The following is an 18,977-nucleotide window of genomic DNA, read 5'->3' on the forward strand; positions in this document are numbered from 1 at the left end:
AGCAGTCGGGGGCGACGGCTGGGGATTCCGCTGCCGGCTGCCTTTTCTTGCTCTGGCCCGCTCGCAGGGGCGGGAAGAGGCTCCTGAGCCACACACACACACACACACACACACACACACACACACCCCCCCGGGACAGCGTTACCCGCAGCCCCCGGGGCAGCCTCTCTGCGGCCCGCGGGGGGCCGGCAGCCCCAGCCGGCTGCCACGGCTCAGGCCAGCGGCTGGGGGAAAGACAAAGCCCCGCGCAGGGCTGCGGCGGCTGCCCGGGCAGCCCGGAGGCGGCGGCGGGTGGGCGGCGGGGCGGCGCGGGCCGACCCCTCTCCCGGGCGCCGCCGCCGCCACAAGCGAGCACCGGGGCCGCCCCGCCGCCGCTCCTCGCCGAGGTAGCGGCGCGGCTCCGAGAGAAAAAAAAAAAAAAAACAAAAAAAAAAAAACAAACAAAAACCCACCCACCCAGAAAAGGGCAGCCCCGTGAGGAGCCCGCTGGCCACCGTCCCTGCCGGGGAGACGAGAACCGGCGGCGGCCCCGCCGGTCCCGGGCCGGGCCGCCCGCCTGCCTCAGCCCGCCCGCCGCCGGCACCAGGCGCTCCCTGCCGCGGCCGAGCGCCGGGCCGCCACATCCCCCCCGACCGGGCCGCTGCCCGCCGGCCCCCCGGCCGCCCCTTCAGCCCGAGCGCGCCGCCGCACGTCCCGGCCCGAAAGTCTTCCGGGGCTCCCGGCGAAGGCTCCGCACCTCCACGGCCGCTCCAGCGCGCCGCGCGGGGCCGGCAGCGAACCCGCCTTTCCCGGGCCGGATGCGTCCTCTGCCCCTACGCACGAGGCCGGAAGCCCCGCCCCTAGGGGGTCAAAGCCGCTTCTGCGCATGCGCCGCCCTCGGTCGGCCAGCAAGGCTTCTGCGCATGCGCCAAAGCGGGATTGCGTCATCTGCCCGTACGCCCGAGGCCGGAAGCCCCGCCCCCTTCGGCGTCAAGCCGCGTCCTGCGCATGCGCTGCCCTTAGTTTGCCAGAAAGCCCCTTCTGCGCATGCGTCGAGGCGTGTTGCGTCATCGGTCCGCGACGAGGCCGGAAGCCCCGCCCCCTTCGGCGTCAAGCCGCGTCTGCGCATGCGCTGCCCTTACTTTGCCAGAAACCCCTTCTGCGCATGCGCCGAAGCCGGATTGCGTCATCGGCCCGCGACGTGCCCGGAGGCCACGCCCCCTTCGGCGTCAAGCCGCGTCTGCGCATGCGCTGCCCTTACTCCGCCTGGGGGGCGCGCGGTGCTGCCGCCTGGCGAAAAAAATTGGGTACTGCAGCCCGTCCAGCTAACGGACTGCACAGTTTATTATAGAGGCACGGCATCAAGAAGGGAACTCTGCCCACGGCCCGTTAGGAAGTTGCCTGGCTTCCCATCTCGGTGGATGAAGTTCTGGCAGCGAACATCCTCGATTCGACTAGTCTAGCGAAAAAGAAAAAAGAAAAAAAAAAAAAAAAAAAAATCACTCGAGAGACCAGGCTTACGCTTTTTTTTTCCCCCTTATGAAAACACTAGCAACAGTGCCTGAACGGGAAAAGGGGTCACGAAAGTTTTTCTTGTAAAATGGAAGGGCACGAAAGAGAACAGAATTCGACAGACGAGACGTAAACCTCTCCAGCTCTTTCCCCGTGCCTATCGGACATCGGTTTCCAAAAACTTTCTCGGGGTGAGCGCCTTTTGTCTTTGAGCAGTGCAACAGACGCTTTGCAAACAGCACAAGTCTGCTTTTGAACCATCGTTTCAGACTTTGCAATCACTTGAGATGGGGCGCTTTGTACTTAAGAGAAGCAAAACCCGCTCTGAGTCTTTCCTTTAATGATACAGGCCTATTCCCCTTTCCCTTAGAGAAACAACCTACTCGCTTCTGAGCTCTCGAGGAATCTTAATACTCCCAACACACTGCGCCGTCAAGATGAACAAAGCAGTTTCCTACCACGTTGCCAGCGAGCGATAGGACCGTCTCGAGACGAAGTTTCCTCGGACAAAAACCCGAGAGATCTATCTTCAAGACTCGGTCCAAACGGGCTCCGTCACCGTTCCATCGCAGTCCCCTTCGGCTCCACACCACTGCCTTGTGGGAACGCCCCCTAGAAAAAAAGAAACGCTTTCATCAGGGTAACAAGCAGAATACAGCTCTAGCCTTGAGGACGGCTGGCACGCACATGGCCTGTATCGCCGCGGTCCCCCTCCCCGAGCCGCAGCTCAGCGCGCGCCGACAGCGGTGACGGAGGAGGCGCTGAAGGCGAAAAGCCGAAAGCCAACCCCCCCGAAGCCCAGAACCGTGCTCAGGAACCCAGGAGTTAAGCCGAAAACCGGTTGAAAGAGCTGCCTCCTACCTGTTCCCCCGCCACCTCTCCCCCTCCGAGGTCAGCACCTTTCCTCGCGATCCCTTTTCGCAAACAAAAGAGGGACGCCTGCGGTCTCAGCTCGGTACCGAAGCACCACGATGCGCTTGCCGGCGGCGTGCTCTCTCACAAGGCTGACAGCTTCTCTGCACGCAACAGCCGAGGCCCTGTGAAAGGGGAGGAAGGCAAACACCGATCACGTCTCGCCGGGGGTCAGGAGGGAGACGGGGTGCGCCGCGCCACAGTCAGAGCCCAGCGCCTTCCCCAGAGGAATTACCGGGGCACAACAAGAGGCAGGAGCGATCGGCAGACAGGCAGGTAACACGCACGGCAGCGATACCCACGGCAGACCGGCAGGACGCTTCCAGCCGCTTCACCCCGCCGCTTTGTTTCGAATTTCGTTTAAAAGGCAGTCCGATTCTTAAGGCTCACTCTGCTTTGAAGAGCTGCTGGAGAAAGGCTAACACGTGGCATCGGCGTTACCGTCGGAATTCCGGCATAAAAATCACGGCAAAGCCGTGCCTTGTCAAGCGGCTTCCCAAGCAGGCTCTGGAGCCTTTCCACGAGACGGGCAAAGCCGGAGTCCCGCGGGAACCCTGTGCCAGCTCCGTCAGTACGGCCGAGCCCTCCGACAAAGCGCACCGCCGTACGGAAACGTCAAGCGGGTTTATACCTCGGGCTCCTTTACAGCCTCGGAAAACAACACTGCCCGGCCGGACGCGCTGCTTGAAGCGCCTAGCAGGCCCGGCTGCGTTACCACCAGGGACCGACAGTTCCTCCCCGGCCGTTGCCCGAGCCGCAGCGCAGCACTCGGAAGCGGCGGGCACACGGAGCCTCGCGGGCCCTCGGCGGCTACAAAAGGGATCCCTCCGTAGTCAGCAGTCCGACTCGCAAGCACGAGGCACGCGTGGCGAAGGTAACATCTCGAGCGACCTTCGGTTCCGCTCCCCTTGACTTGTCGACGGACGCTTCCGGACGAACCTAGGGACAAAAGGGAAAACAAAAGGCCCCGGTTTCGCGGGGAAGCAAACCAAAAGGCCTCTTCCCCTCGGCTGCTCCGGCCCCGGAGCTGACTGTCACGACACAAGACCAGCCAGACACCTGAGCTGCTGCTGCCTCCCAGCCCTCCCCGGCAGTTAAAAGGCTTGCGGAGAAAGCAGCAGTCGGGGGGCGACGGCTGGGGATTCCGCTGCCGGCTGCCTTTTCTTGCTCTGGCCCGCTCGCAGGGGCGGGAAGAGGCTCCTGAGCCACACACACACACACACACACACACACACACACACACCCCCCCGGGACAGCGTTACCGCAGCCCCCGGGGCAGCCTCTCTGCGGCCCGCGGGGGCCGGCAGCCCCAGCCGGCTGCCACGGCTCAGGCCAGCGGCTGGGGGAAAGACAAAGCCCCGCGCAGGGCTGCGGCGGCTGCCCGGGCAGCCCGGAGGCGGCGGCGGGGTGGGCGGCGGGGCGGCGCGGGCCGACCCCTCTCCCGGGCGCCGCCGCCGCCACAAGCGAGCACCGGGGCCGCCCCGCCGCCGCTCCTCGCCGAGGTAGCGGCGCGGCTCCGAGAGAAAAAAAAAAAAAAAACAAAAAAAAAAAAACAAACAAAAACCCACCCACCCAGAAAAGGGCAGCCCCGTGAGGAGCCCGCTGGCCACCGTCCCTGCCGGGGAGACGAGAACCGGCGGCGGCCCCGCCGGTCCCGGGCCGGGCCGCCCCGCCTGCCTCAGCCCGCCCGCCGCCGGCACCAGGCGCTCCCTGCCGCGGCCGAGCGCCGGGCCGCCACATCCCCCCCGACCGGGCCGCTGCCCGCCGGCCCCCCGGCCGCCCTTCAGCCCGAGCGCGCCGCCGCACGTCCCGGCCCGAAAGTCTTCCGGGGCTCCCGGCGAAGGCTCCGCACCTCCACGGCCGCTCCAGCGCGCCGCGCGGGCCGGCAGCGAACCCGCCTTTCCCGGGCCGGATGCGTCCTCTGCCCCTACGCACGAGGCCGGAAGCCCCGCCCCTAGGGGGTCAAAGCCGCTTCTGCGCATGCGCCGCCCTCGGTCGGCCAGCAAGGCTTCTGCGCATGCGCCAAAGCGGGATTGCGTCATCTGCCCGTACGCCCGAGGCCGGAAGCCCCGCCCCCTTCGGCGTCAAGCCGCGTCTGCGCATGCGCTGCCCTTAGTTTGCCAGAAAGCCCTTCTGCGCATGCGTCGAGGCGTGTTGCGTCATCGGTCCGCGACGAGGCCGGAAGCCCCGCCCCCTTCGGCGTCAAGCCGCGTCTGCGCATGCGCTGCCCTTACTTTGCCAGAAACCCCTTCTGCGCATGCGCCGAAGCCGGATTGCGTCATCGGCCCGCGACGTGCCCGGAGGCCACGCCCCCTTCGGCGTCAAGCCGCGTCTGCGCATGCGCTGCCCTTACTCCGCCTGGGGGGCGCGCGGTGCTGCCGCCTGGCGAAAAAAATTGGGTACTGCAGCCCGTCCAGCTAACGGACTGCACAGTTTATTATAGAGGCACGGCATCAAGAAGGGAACTCTGCCCACGGCCCGTTAGGAAGTTGCCTGGCTTCCCATCTCGGTGGATGAAGTTCTGGCAGCGAACATCCTCGATTCGACTAGTCTAGCGAAAAAGAAAAAAGAAAAAAAAAAAAAAAAAAAAATCACTCGAGAGACCAGGCTTACGCTTTTTTTTCCCCCTTATGAAAACACTAGCAACAGTGCCTGAACGGGAAAAGGGGGTCACGAAAGTTTTTCTTGTAAAATGGAAGGGCACGAAAGAGAACAGAATTCGACAGACGAGACGTAAACCTCTCCAGCTCTTTCCCCGTGCCTATCGGACATCGGTTTCCAAAAACTTTCTCGGGTGAGCGCCTTTTGTCTTTGAGCAGTGCAACAGACGCTTTGCAAACAGCACAAGTCTGCTTTTGAACCATCGTTTCAGACTTTGCAATCACTTGAGATGGGGCGCTTTGTACTTAAGAGAAGCAAAACCCGCTCTGAGTCTTTCCTTTAATGATACAGGCCTATTCCCCTTTCCCTTAGAGAAACAACCTACTCGCTTCTGAGCTCTCGAGGAATCTTAATACTCCCAACACACTGCGCCGTCAAGATGAACAAAGCAGTTTCCTACCACGTTGCCAGCGAGCGATAGGACCGTCTCGAGACGAAGTTTCCTCGGACAAAAACCCGAGAGATCTATCTTCAAGACTCGGTCCAAACGGGCTCCGTCACCGTTCCATCGCAGTCCCCTTCGGCTCCACACCACTGCCTTGTGGGAACGCCCCCTAGAAAAAAAGAAACGCTTTCATCAGGGTAACAAGCAGAATACAGCTCTAGCCTTGAGGACGGCTGGCACGCACACGGCCTGTATCGCCGCGGTCCCCTCCCCGAGCCGCAGCTCAGCGCGCGCCGACAGCGGTGACGGAGGAGGCGCTGAAGGCGAAAAGCCGAAAGCCAACCCCCCGAAGCCCAGAACCGTGCTCAGGAACCCAGGAGTTAAGCCGAAAACCGGTTGAAAGAGCTGCCTCCTACCTGTTCCCCCGCCACCTCTCCCCCTCCGAGGTCAGCACCTTTCCTCGCGATCCCTTTTCGCAAACAAAAGAGGGACGCCTGCGGTCTCAGCTCGGTACCGAAGCACCACGATGCGCTTGCCGGCGGCGTGCTCTCTCACAAGGCTGACAGCTTCTCTGCACGCAACAGCCGAGGCCCTGTGAAAGGGGAGGAAGGCAAACACCGATCACGTCTCGCCGGGGTCAGGAGGGAGACGGGGTGCGCCGCGCCACAGTCAGAGCCCAGCGCCTTCCCCAGAGGAATTACCGGGGCACAACAAGAGGCAGGAGCGATCGGCAGACAGGCAGGTAACACGCACGGCAGCGATACCCACGGCAGACCGGCAGGACGCTTCCAGCCGCTTCACCCCGCCGCTTTGTTTCGGATTTCGTTAAAAGGCAGTCCGATTCTTAAGGCTCACTCTGCTTTGAAGAGCTGCTGGAGAAAGGCTAACACGTGGCATCGGCGCTACCGTCGGAATTCCGGCGTAAAAATCACGGCAAAGCCGTGCCTTGTCAAGCGGCTTCCCAAGCAGGCTCTGGAGCCTTTCCACGAGACGGGCAAAGCCGGAGTCCCGCGGGAACCCTGTGCCAGCTCCGTCAGTACGGCCGAGCCCTCCGACAAAGCGCACCGCCGTACGGAAACGTCAAGCGGGTTTATACCTCGGGCTCCTTTACAGCCTCGGAAAACAACACTGCCCGGCCGGACGCGCTGCTTGAAGCGCCTAGCAGGCCCGGCTGCGTTACCACCAGGGACCGACAGTTCCTCCCCGGCCGTTGCCCGAGCCGCAGCGCAGCACTCGGAAGCGGCGGGCACACGGAGCCTCGCGGGCCCTCGGCGGCTACAAAAGGGATCCCTCCGTAGTCAGCAGTCCGACTCGCAAGCACGAGGCACGCGTGGCGAAGTAACATCTCGAGCGACCTTCGGTTCCGCTCCCCTTGACTTGTCGACGGACGCTTCCGGACGAACCTAGGGACAAAGGGAAAACAAAAGGCCCCGGTTTCGCGGGGAAGCAAACCAAAAGGCCTCTTCCCCTCGGCTGCTCCGGCCCCGGAGCTGACTGTCACGACACAAGACCAGCCAGACACCTGAGCTGCTGCTGCCTCCCAGCCCTCCCCGGCAGTTAAAAGGCTTGCGGAGAAAGCAGCAGTCGGGGGCGACGGCTGGGGATTCCGCTGCCGGCTGCCTTTTCTTGCTCTGGCCCGCTCGCAGGGGCGGGGAAGAGGCTCCTGAGCCACACACACACACACACACACACACACACACACACACACCCCCCGGGACAGCGTTACCGCAGCCCCCGGGGCAGCCTCTCTGCGGCCCGCGGGGGCCGGCAGCCCCAGCCGGCTGCCACGGCTCAGGCCAGCGGCTGGGGGAAAGACAAAGCCCCCGCGCAGGGCTGCGGCGGCTGCCCGGGCAGCCCGGAGGCGGCGGCGGGTGGGCGGCGGGGCGGCGCGGGCCGACCCCTCTCCCGGGCGCCGCCGCCGCCACAAGCGAGCACCGGGGCCGCCCCGCCGCCGCTCCTCGCCGAGGTAGCGGCGCGGCTCCGAGAGAAAAAAAAAAAAAAAAAAAAAAAAAAAAACAAACAAAAACCCACCCACCCAGAAAAGGGCAGCCCCGTGAGGAGCCCGCTGGCCACCGTCCCTGCCGGGGAGACGAGAACCGGCGGCGGCCCCGCCGGTCCCGGGCCGGGCCGCCCGCCTGCCTCAGCCCGCCCGCCGCCGGCACCAGGCGCTCCCTGCCGCGGCCGAGCGCCGGGCCGCCACATCCCCCCCGACCGGGCCGCTGCCCGCCGGCCCCCCGGCCGCCCTTCAGCCCGAGCGCGCCGCCGCACGTCCCGGCCCGAAAGTCTTCCGGGGCTCCCGGCGAAGGCTCCGCACCTCCACGGCCGCTCCAGCGCGCCGCGCGGGCCGGCAGCGAACCCGCCTTTCCCGGGCCGGATGCGTCCTCTGCCCCTACGCACGAGGCCGGAAGCCCCGCCCCTAGGGGGTCAAAGCCGCTTCTGCGCATGCGCCGCCCTCGGTCGGCCAGCAAGGCTTCTGCGCATGCGCCAAAGCGGGATTGCGTCATCTGCCCGTACGCCCGAGGCCGGAAGCCCCGCCCCCTTCGGCGTCAAGCCGCGTCTGCGCATGCGCTGCCCTTAGTTTGCCAGAAAGCCCTTCTGCGCATGCGTCGAGGCGTGTTGCGTCATCGGTCCGCGACGAGGCCGGAAGCCCCGCCCCCTTCGGCGTCAAGCCGCGTCTGCGCATGCGCTGCCCTTACTTTGCCAGAAACCCCTTCTGCGCATGCGCCGAAGCCGGATTGCGTCATCGGCCCGCGACGTGCCCGGAGGCCACGCCCCCTTCGGCGTCAAGCCGCGTCTGCGCATGCGCTGCCCTTACTCCGCCTGGGGGGCGCGCGGTGCTGCCGCCTGGCGAAAAAAATTGGGTACTGCAGCCCGTCCAGCTAACGGACTGCACAGTTTATTATAGAGGCACGGCATCAAGAAGGGAACTCTGCCCACGGCCCGTTAGGAAGTTGCCTGGCTTCCCATCTCGGTGGATGAAGTTCTGGCAGCGAACATCCTCGATTCGACTAGTCTAGCGAGAAAGAAAAAAGAAAAAAAAAAAAAAAAAAAAATCACTCGAGAGACCAGGCTTACGCTTTTTTTTCCCCCTTATGAAAACACTAGCAACAGTGCCTGAACGGGAAAAGGGGTCACGAAAGTTTTTCTTGTAAAATGGAAGGGCACGAAAGAGAACAGAATTCGACAGACGAGACGTAAACCTCTCCAGCTCTTTCCCCGTGCCTATCGGACATCGGTTTCCAAAAACTTTCTCGGGTGAGCGCCTTTTGTCTTTGAGCAGTGCAACAGACGCTTTGCAAACAGCACAAGTCTGCTTTTGAACCATCGTTTCAGACTTTGCAATCACTTGAGATGGGGCGCTTTGTACTTAAGAGAAGCAAAACCCGCTCTGAGTCTTTCCTTTAATGATACAGGCCTATTCCCCTTTCCCTTAGAGAAACAACCTACTCGCTTCTGAGCTCTCGAGGAATCTTAATACTCCCAACACACTGCGCCGTCAAGATGAACAAAGCAGTTTCCTACCACGTTGCCAGCGAGCGATAGGACCGTCTCGAGACGAAGTTTCCTCGGACAAAAACCCGAGAGATCTATCTTCAAGACTCGGTCCAAACGGGCTCCGTCACCGTTCCATCGCAGTCCCCTTCGGCTCCACACCACTGCCTTGTGGGAACGCCCCCTAGAAAAAAAGAAACGCTTTCATCAGGGTAACAAGCAGAATACAGCTCTAGCCTTGAGGACGGCTGGCACGCACACGGCCTGTATCGCCGCGGTCCCCTCCCCGAGCCGCAGCTCAGCGCGCGCCGACAGCGGTGACGGAGGAGGCGCTGAAGGCGAAAAGCCGAAAGCCAACCCCCCGAAGCCCAGAACCGTGCTCAGGAACCCAGGAGTTAAGCCGAAAACCGGTTGAAAGAGCTGCCTCCTACCTGTTCCCCCGCCACCTCTCCCCCTCCGAGGTCAGCACCTTTCCTCGCGATCCCTTTTCGCAAACAAAAGAGGGACGCCTGCGGTCTCAGCTCGGTACCGAAGCACCACGATGCGCTTGCCGGCGGCGTGCTCTCTCACAAGGCTGACAGCTTCTCTGCACGCAACAGCCGAGGCCCTGTGAAAGGGGAGGAAGGCAAACACCGATCACGTCTCGCCGGGGTCAGGAGGGAGACGGGGTGCGCCGCGCCACAGTCAGAGCCCAGCGCCTTCCCCAGAGGAATTACCGGGGCACAACAAGAGGCAGGAGCGATCGGCAGACAGGCAGGTAACACGCACGGCAGCAATACCCACGGCAGACCGGCAGGACGCTTCCAGCCGCTTCACCCCGCCGCTTTGTTTCGGATTTCGTTAAAAGGCAGTCCGATTCTTAAGGCTCACTCTGCTTTGAAGAGCTGCTGGAGAAAGGCTAACACGTGGCATCGGCGCTACCGTCGGAATTCCGGCGTAAAAATCACGGCAAAGCCGTGCCTTGTCAAGCGGCTTCCCAAGCAGGCTCTGGAGCCTTTCCACGAGACGGGCAAAGCCGGAGTCCCGCGGGAACCCTGTGCCAGCTCCGTCAGTACGGCCGAGCCCTCCGACAAAGCGCACCGCCGTACGGAAACGTCAAGCGGGTTTATACCTCGGGCTCCTTTACAGCCTCGGAAAACAACACTGCCCGGCCGGACGCGCTGCTTGAAGCGCCTAGCAGGCCCGGCTGCGTTACCACCAGGGACCGACAGTTCCTCCCCGGCCGTTGCCCGAGCCGCAGCGCAGCACTCGGAAGCGGCGGGCACACGGAGCCTCGCGGGCCCTCGGCGGCTACAAAAGGGATCCCTCCGTAGTCAGCAGTCCGACTCGCAAGCACGAGGCACGCGTGGCGAAGTAACATCTCGAGCGACCTTCGGTTCCGCTCCCCTTGACTTGTCGACGGACGCTTCCGGACGAACCTAGGGACAAAGGGAAAACAAAAGGCCCCGGTTTCGCGGGGAAGCAAACCAAAAGGCCTCTTCCCCTCGGCTGCTCCGGCCCCGGAGCTGACTGTCACGACACAAGACCAGCCAGACACCTGAGCTGCTGCTGCCTCCCAGCCCTCCCCGGCAGTTAAAAGGCTTGCGGAGAAAGCAGCAGTCGGGGGCGACGGCTGGGGATTCCGCTGCCGGCTGCCTTTTCTTGCTCTGGCCCGCTCGCAGGGGCGGGAAGAGGCTCCTGAGCCACACACACACACACACACACACACACACACACACACACCCCCGGGACAGCGTTACCGCAGCCCCCGGGGCAGCCTCTCTGCGGCCCGCGGGGGCCGGCAGCCCCAGCCGGCTGCCACGGCTCAGGCCAGCGGCTGGGGGAAAGACAAAGCCCCGCGCAGGGCTGCGGCGGCTGCCCGGGCAGCCCGGAGGCGGCGGCGGGTGGGCGGCGGGGCGGCGCGGGCCGACCCCTCTCCCGGGCGCCGCCGCCGCCACAAGCGAGCACCGGGGCCGCCCCGCCGCCGCTCCTCGCCGAGGTAGCGGCGCGGCTCCGAGAGAGAAAAAAAAAAAAAAAAAAAAAAAAAAAAAAACAAACAAAAACCCACCCACCCAGAAAAGGGCAGCCCCGTGAGGAGCCCGCTGGCCACCGTCCCTGCCGGGGAGACGAGAACCGGCGGCGGCCCCGCCGGTCCCGGGCCGGGCCGCCCGCCTGCCTCAGCCCGCCCGCCGCCGGCACCAGGCGCTCCCTGCCGCGGCCGAGCGCCGGGCCGCCACATCCCCCCCGACCGGGCCGCTGCCCGCCGGCCCCCCGGCCGCCCTTCAGCCCGAGCGCGCCGCCGCACGTCCCGGCCCGAAAGTCTTCCGGGGCTCCCGGCGAAGGCTCCGCACCTCCACGGCCGCTCCAGCGCGCCGCGCGGGCCGGCAGCGAACCCGCCTTTCCCGGGCCGGATGCGTCCTCTGCCCCTACGCACGAGGCCGGAAGCCCCGCCCCTAGGGGGTCAAAGCCGCTTCTGCGCATGCGCCGCCCTCGGTCGGCCAGCAAGGCTTCTGCGCATGCGCCAAAGCGGGATTGCGTCATCTGCCCGTACGCCCGAGGCCGGAAGCCCCGCCCCCTTCGGCGTCAAGCCGCGTCTGCGCATGCGCTGCCCTTAGTTTGCCAGAAAGCCCTTCTGCGCATGCGTCGAGGCGTGTTGCGTCATCGGTCCGCGACGAGGCCGGAAGCCCCGCCCCCTTCGGCGTCAAGCCGCGTCTGCGCATGCGCTGCCCTTACTTTGCCAGAAACCCCTTCTGCGCATGCGCCGAAGCCGGATTGCGTCATCGGCCCGCGACGTGCCCGGAGGCCACGCCCCCTTCGGCGTCAAGCCGCGTCTGCGCATGCGCTGCCCTTACTCCGCCTGGGGGGCGCGCGGTGCTGCCGCCTGGCGAAAAAAATTGGGTACTGCAGCCCGTCCAGCTAACGGACTGCACAGTTTATTATAGAGGCACGGCATCAAGAAGGGAACTCTGCCCACGGCCCGTTAGGAAGTTGCCTGGCTTCCCATCTCGGTGGATGAAGTTCTGGCAGCGAACATCCTCGATTCGACTAGTCTAGCGAAAAAGAAAAAAGAAAAAAAAAAAAAAAAAAAAATCACTCGAGAGACCAGGCTTACGCTTTTTTTTCCCCCTTATGAAAACACTAGCAACAGTGCCTGAACGGGAAAAGGGGTCACGAAAGTTTTTCTTGTAAAATGGAAGGGCACGAAAGAGAACAGAATTCGACAGACGAGACGTAAACCTCTCCAGCTCTTTCCCCGTGCCTATCGGACATCGGTTTCCAAAAACTTTCTCGGGTGAGCGCCTTTTGTCTTTGAGCAGTGCAACAGACGCTTTGCAAACAGCACAAGTCTGCTTTTGAACCATCGTTTCAGACTTTGCAATCACTTGAGATGGGGCGCTTTGTACTTAAGAGAAGCAAAACCCGCTCTGAGTCTTTCCTTTAATGATACAGGCCTATTCCCCTTTCCCTTAGAGAAACAACCTACTCGCTTCTGAGCTCTCGAGGAATCTTAATACTCCCAACACACTGCGCCGTCAAGATGAACAAAGCAGTTTCCTACCACGTTGCCAGCGAGCGATAGGACCGTCTCGAGACGAAGTTTCCTCGGACAAAAACCCGAGAGATCTATCTTCAAGACTCGGTCCAAACGGGCTCCGTCCCCGTTCCATCGCAGTCCCCTTCGGCTCCACACCACTGCCTTGTGGGAACGCCCCCTAGAAAAAAAGAAACGCTTTCATCAGGGTAACAAGCAGAATACAGCTCTAGCCTTGAGGACGGCTGGCACGCACATGGCCTGTATCGCCGCGGTCCCCTCCCCGAGCCGCAGCTCAGCGCGCGCCGACAGCGGTGACGGAGGAGGCGCTGAAGGCGAAAAGCCGAAAGCCAACCCCCCGAAGCCCAGAACCGTGCTCAGGAACCCAGGAGTTAAGCCGAAAACCGGTTGAAAGAGCTGCCTCCTACCTGTTCCCCCGCCACCTCTCCCCCTCCGAGGTCAGCACCTTTCCTCGCGATCCCTTTTCGCAAACAAAAGAGGGACGCCTGCGGTCTCAGCTCGGTACCGAAGCACCACGATGCGCTTGCCGGCGGCGTGCTCTCTCACAAGGCTGACAGCTTCTCTGCACGCAACAGCCGAGGCCCTGTGAAAGGGGAGGAAGGCAAACACCGATCACGTCTCGCCGGGGTCAGGAGGGAGACGGGGTGCGCCGCGCCACAGTCAGAGCCCAGCGCCTTCCCCAGAGGAATTACCGGGGCACAACAAGAGGCAGGAGCGATCGGCAGACAGGCAGGTAACACGCACGGCAGCGATACCCACGGCAGACCGGCAGGACGCTTCCAGCCGCTTCACCCCGCCGCTTTGTTTCGAATTTCGTTAAAAGGCAGTCCGATTCTTAAGGCTCACTCTGCTTTGAAGAGCTGCTGGAGAAAGGCTAACACGTGGCATCGGCGTTACCGTCGGAATTCCGGCATAAAAATCACGGCAAAGCCGTGCCTTGTCAAGCGGCTTCCCAAGCAGGCTCTGGAGCCTTTCCACGAGACGGGCAAAGCCGGAGTCCCGCGGGAACCCTGTGCCAGCTCCGTCAGTACGGCCGAGCCCTCCGACAAAGCGCACCGCCGTACGGAAACGTCAAGCGGGTTTATACCTCGGGCTCCTTTACAGCCTCGGAAAACAACACTGCCCGGCCGGACGCGCTGCTTGAAGCGCCTAGCAGGCCCGGCTGCGTTACCACCAGGGACCGACAGTTCCTCCCCGGCCGTTGCCCGAGCCGCAGCGCAGCACTCGGAAGCGGCGGGCACACGGAGCCTCGCGGGCCCTCGGCGGCTACAAAAGGGATCCCTCCGTAGTCAGCAGTCCGACTCGCAAGCACGAGGCACGCGTGGCGAGGTAACATCTCGAGCGACCTTCGGTTCCGCTCCCCTTGACTTGTCGACGGACGCTTCCGGACGAACCTAGGGACAAAAGGGAAAACAAAAGGCCCCGGTTTCGCGGGGAAGCAAACCAAAAGGCCTCTTCCCCTCGGCTGCTCCGGCCCCGGAGCTGACTGTCACGACACAAGACCAGCCAGACACCTGAGCTGCTGCTGCCTCCCAGCCCTCCCCGGCAGTTAAAAGGCTTGCGGAGAAAGCAGCAGTCGGGGGCGACGGCTGGGGATTCCGCTGCCGGCTGCCTTTTCTTGCTCTGGCCCGCTCGCAGGGGCGGGAAGAGGCTCCTGAGACACACACACACACACACACACACACCCCCGGGACAGCGTTACCGCAGCCCCCGGGGCAGCCTCTCTGCGGCCCGCGGGGGCCGGCAGCCCCAGCCGGCTGCCACGGCTCAGGCCAGCGGCTGGGGGAAAGACAAAGCCCCGCGCAGGGCTGCGGCGGCTGCCCGGGCAGCCCGGAGGCGGCGGCGGGTGGGCGGCGGGGCGGCGCGGGCCGACCCCTCTCCCGGGCGCCGCCGCCGCCACAAGCGAGCACCGGGGCCGCCCCGCCGCCGCTCCTCGCCGAGGTAGCGGCGCGGCTCCGAGAGAAAAAAAAAAAAAAAACAAAAAAAAAAAAACAAACAAAAACCCACCCACCCAGAAAAGGGCAGCCCCGTGAGGAGCCCGCTGGCCACCGTCCCTGCCGGGGAGACGAGAACCGGCGGCGGCCCCGCCGGTCCCGGGCCGGGCCGCCCGCCTGCCTCAGCCCGCCCGCCGCCGGCACCAGGCGCTCCCTGCCGCGGCCGAGCGCCGGGCCGCCACATCCCCCCCGACCGGGCCGCTGCCCGCCGGCCCCCCGGCCGCCCTTCAGCCCGAGCGCGCCGCCGCACGTCCCGGCCCGAAAGTCTTCCGGGGCTCCCGGCGAAGGCTCCGCACCTCCACGGCCGCTCCAGCGCGCCGCGCGGGCCGGCAGCGAACCCGCCTTTCCCGGGCCGGATGCGTCCTCTGCCCCTACGCACGAGGCCGGAAGCCCCGCCCCTAGGGGGTCAAAGCCGCTTCTGCGCATGCGCCGCCCTCGGTCGGCCAGCAAGGCTTCTGCGCATGCGCCAAAGCGGGATTGCGTCATCTGCCCGTACGCCCGAGGCCGGAAGCCCCGCCCCCTTCGGCGTCAAGCCGCGTCTGCGCATGCGCTGCCCTTAGTTTGCCAGAAAGCCCTTCTGCGCATGCGTCGAGGCGTGTTGCGTCATCGGTCCGCGACGAGGCCGGAAGCCCCGCCCCCTTCGGCGTCAAGCCGCGTCTGCGCATGCGCTGCCCTTACTTTGCCAGAAACCCCTTCTGCGCATGCGCCGAAGCCGGATTGCGTCATCGGCCCGCGACGTGCCCGGAGGCCACGCCCCCTTCGGCGTCAAGCCGCGTCTGCGCATGCGCTGCCCTTACTCCGCCTGGGGGGCGCGCGGTGCTGCCGCCTGGCGAAAAAAATTGGGTACTGCAGCCCGTCCAGCTAACGGACTGCACAGTTTATTATAGAGGCACGGCATCAAGAAGGGAACTCTGCCCACGGCCCGTTAGGAAGTTGCCTGGCTTCCCATCTCGGTGGATGAAGTTCTGGCAGCGAACATCCTCGATTCGACTAGTCTAGCGAAAAAGAAAAAAGAAAAAAAAAAAAAAAAAAAAAATCACTCGAGAGACCAGGCTTACGCTTTTTTTTCCCCCTTATGAAAACACTAGCAACAGTGCCTGAACGGGAAAAGGGGTCACGAAAGTTTTTCTTGTAAAATGGAAGGGCACGAAAGAGAACAGAATTCGACAGACGAGACGTAAACCTCTCCAGCTCTTTCCCCGTGCCTATCGGACATCGGTTTCCAAAAACTTTCTCGGGTGAGCGCCTTTTGTCTTTGAGCAGTGCAACAGACGCTTTGCAAACAGCACAAGTCTGCTTTTGAACCATCGTTTCAGACTTTGCAATCACTTGAGATGGGGCGCTTTGTACTTAAGAGAAGCAAAACCCGCTCTGAGTCTTTCCTTTAATGATACAGGCCTATTCCCCTTTCCCTTAGAGAAACAACCTACTCGCTTCTGAGCTCTCGAGGAATCTTAATACTCCCAACACACTGCGCCGTCAAGATGAACAAAGCAGTTTCCTACCACGTTGCCAGCGAGCGATAGGACCGTCTCGAGACGAAGTTTCCTCGGACAAAAACCCGAGAGATCTATCTTCAAGACTCGGTCCAAACGGGCTCCGTCCCCGTTCCATCGCAGTCCCCTTCGGCTCCACACCACTGCCTTGTGGGAACGCCCCCTAGAAAAAAAGAAACGCTTTCATCAGGGTAACAAGCAGAATACAGCTCTAGCCTTGAGGACGGCTGGCACGCACATGGCCTGTATCGCCGCGGTCCCCTCCCCGAGCCGCAGCTCAGCGCGCGCCGACAGCGGTGACGGAGGAGGCGCTGAAGGCGAAAAGCCGAAAGCCAACCCCCCGAAGCCCAGAACCGTGCTCAGGAACCCAGGAGTTAAGCCGAAAACCGGTTGAAAGAGCTGCCTCCTACCTGTTCCCCCGCCACCTCTCCCCCTCCGAGGTCAGCACCTTTCCTCGCGATCCCTTTTCGCAAACAAAAGAGGGACGCCTGCGGTCTCAGCTCGGTACCGAAGCACCACGATGCGCTTGCCGGCGGCGTGCTCTCTCACAAGGCTGACAGCTTCTCTGCACGCAACAGCCGAGGCCCTGTGAAAGGGGAGGAAGGCAAACACCGATCACGTCTCGCCGGGGTCAGGAGGGAGACGGGGTGCGCCGCGCCACAGTCAGAGCCCAGCGCCTTCCCCAGAGGAATTACCGGGGCACAACAAGAGGCAGGAGCGATCGGCAGACAGGCAGGTAACACGCACGGCAGCGATACCCACGGCAGACCGGCAGGACGCTTCCAGCCGCTTCACCCCGCCGCTTTGTTTCGAATTTCGTTAAAAGGCAGTCCGATTCTTAAGGCTCACTCTGCTTTGAAGAGCTGCTGGAGAAAGGCTAACACGTGGCATCGGCGTTACCGTCGGAATTCCGGCATAAAAATCACGGCAAAGCCGTGCCTTGTCAAGCGGCTTCCCAAGCAGGCTCTGGAGCCTTTCCACGAGACGGGCAAAGCCGGAGTCCCGCGGGAACCCTGTGCCAGCTCCGTCAGTACGGCCGAGCCCTCCGACAAAGCGCACCGCCGTACGGAAACGTCAAGCGGGTTTATACCTCGGGCTCCTTTACAGCCTCGGAAAACAACACTGCCCGGCCGGACGCGCTGCTTGAAGCGCCTAGCAGGCCCGGCTGCGTTACCACCAGGGACCGACAGTTCCTCCCCGGCCGTTGCCCGAGCCGCAGCGCAGCACTCGGAAGCGGCGGGCACACGGAGCCTCGCGGGCCCTCGGCGGCTACAAAAGGGATCCCTCCGTAGTCAGCAGTCCGACTCGCAAGCACGAGGCACGCGTGGCGAGGTAACATCTCGAGCGACCTTCGGTTCCGCTCCCCTTGACTTGTCGACGGACGCTTCCGGACGAACCTAGGGACAAAAGGGAAAACAAAAGGCCCCGGTTTCGCGGGGAAGCAAACCAAAAGGCCTCTTCCCCTCGGCTGCTCCGGCCCCGGAGCTGACTGTCACGACACAAGACCAGCCAGACACCTGAGCTGCTGCTGCCTCCCAGCCCTCCCCGGCAGTTAAAAGGCTTGCGGAGAAAGCAGCAGTCGGGGGCGACGGCTGGGGATTCCGCTGCCGGCTGCCTTTTCTTGCTCTGGCCCGCTCGCAGGGGCGGGAAGAGGCTCCTGAGCCACACACACACACACACACACACACACACACACACACACACACACACACACACACACACACCCCCGGGACAGCGTTACCGCAGCCCCCGGGGCAGCCTCTCTGCGGCCCGCGGGGGCCGGCAGCCCCAGCCGGCTGCCACGGCTCAGGCCAGCGGCTGGGGGAAAGACAAAGCCCCGCGCAGGGCTGCGGCGGCTGCCCGGGCAGCCCGGAGGCGGCGGCGGGTGGGCGGCGGGGCGGCGCGGGCCGACCCCTCTCCCGGGCGCCGCCGCCGCCACAAGCGAGCACCGGGGCCGCCCCGCCGCCGCTCCTCGCCGAGGTAGCGGCGCGGCTCCGAGAGAAAAAAAAAAAAAAAAAAAAAAAAAAAAAACAAACAAAAACCCACCCACCCAGAAAAGGGCAGCCCCGTGAGGAGCCCGCTGGCCACCGTCCCTGCCGGGGAGACGAGAACCGGCGGCGGCCCCGCCGGTCCCGGGCCGGGCCGCCCGCCTGCCTCAGCCCGCCCGCCGCCGGCACCAGGCGCTCCCTGCCGCGGCCGAGCGCCGGGCCGCCACATCCCCCCCGACCGGGCCGCTGCCCGCCGGCCCCCCGGCCGCCCTTCAGCCCGAGCGCGCCGCCGCACGTCCCGGCCCGAAAGTCTTCCGGGGCTCCCGGCGAAGGCTCCGCACCTCCACGGCCGCTCCAGCGCGCCGCGCGGGCCGGCAGCGAACCCGCCTTTCCCGGGCCGGATGCGTCCTCTGCCCCTACGCACGAGGCCGGAAGCCCCGCCCCTAGGGGGTCAAAGCCGCTTCTGCGCATGCGCCGCCCTCGGTCGGCCAGCAAGGCTTCTGCGCATGCGCCAAAGCGGGATTGCGTCATCTGCCCGTACGCCCGAGGCCGGAAGCCCCGCCCCCTTCGGCGTCAAGCCGCGTCTGCGCATGCGCTGCCCTTAGTTTGCCAGAAAGCCCTTCTGCGCATGCGTCGAGGCGTGTTGCGTCATCGGTCCGCGACGGGCCCGGAAGCCCCGCCCCCTTCGGCGTCAAGCCGCGTCTGCGCATGCGCTGCCCTTACTTTGCCAGAAACCCCTTCTGCGCATGCGCTGCCCTTACTCCGCCTGGGGGGGCGCGGTGCTGCCGCCTGGCGAAAAAAATTGGGTACTGCAGCCCGTCCAGCTAACGGACTGCACAGTTTATTATAGAGGCACGGCATCAAGAAGGGAACTCTGCCCACGGCCCGTTAGGAAGTTGCCTGGCTTCCCATCTCGGTGGATGAAGTTCCGGCAGCGAACATTCTCGATTCAACTAGTCTAGCGAAAAAGAAAAAAAGAAAAAAAAAAAAAATCACTCGAGAGACCAGGCTTACGCTTTTTTTCCC

General features: G+C 63.8%; 1 long non-coding RNA gene across 7 annotated transcripts; it reads right to left on the reverse strand.

Moving 5' to 3' along the window:
• Window positions 1-1,066: 1,066 nt before the first annotated feature.
• Window positions 1,067-18,578, reverse strand: LOC129785319 (uncharacterized). Of its 7 annotated transcripts, XR_008749232.1 has the most exons (21): window positions 18,293-18,578; window positions 17,313-17,360; window positions 16,374-16,549; window positions 15,973-16,126; window positions 14,764-15,462; window positions 13,820-13,867; window positions 12,881-13,056; window positions 12,480-12,633; window positions 11,272-11,970; window positions 9,658-10,359; window positions 9,373-9,548; window positions 8,972-9,125; window positions 7,764-8,462; window positions 6,151-6,852; window positions 5,866-6,041; window positions 5,465-5,618; window positions 4,256-4,954; window positions 3,295-3,342; window positions 2,353-2,528; window positions 1,950-2,103; window positions 1,067-1,438 (listed from the first exon to the last, which is right to left on the reverse strand). It is a non-coding gene; the product is annotated as an uncharacterized LOC129785319 (long non-coding RNA). The 7 variants fall into 7 exon arrangements; XR_008749235.1 differs by lacking the exons at window positions 17,313-17,360; window positions 18,293-18,578 and adding an exon at window positions 16,659-17,298 and having other exon boundaries at window positions 6,805-6,852; XR_008749229.1 differs by lacking the exons at window positions 17,313-17,360; window positions 18,293-18,578 and adding an exon at window positions 16,659-17,298.
• Window positions 18,579-18,977: the final 399 nt, after the last annotated feature.

Source organism: Falco peregrinus, chromosome 11, assembly GCF_023634155.1.
Source record: "Falco peregrinus isolate bFalPer1 chromosome 11, bFalPer1.pri, whole genome shotgun sequence".
Lineage (NCBI taxonomy): Eukaryota > Metazoa > Chordata > Aves > Falconiformes > Falconidae > Falco > Falco peregrinus.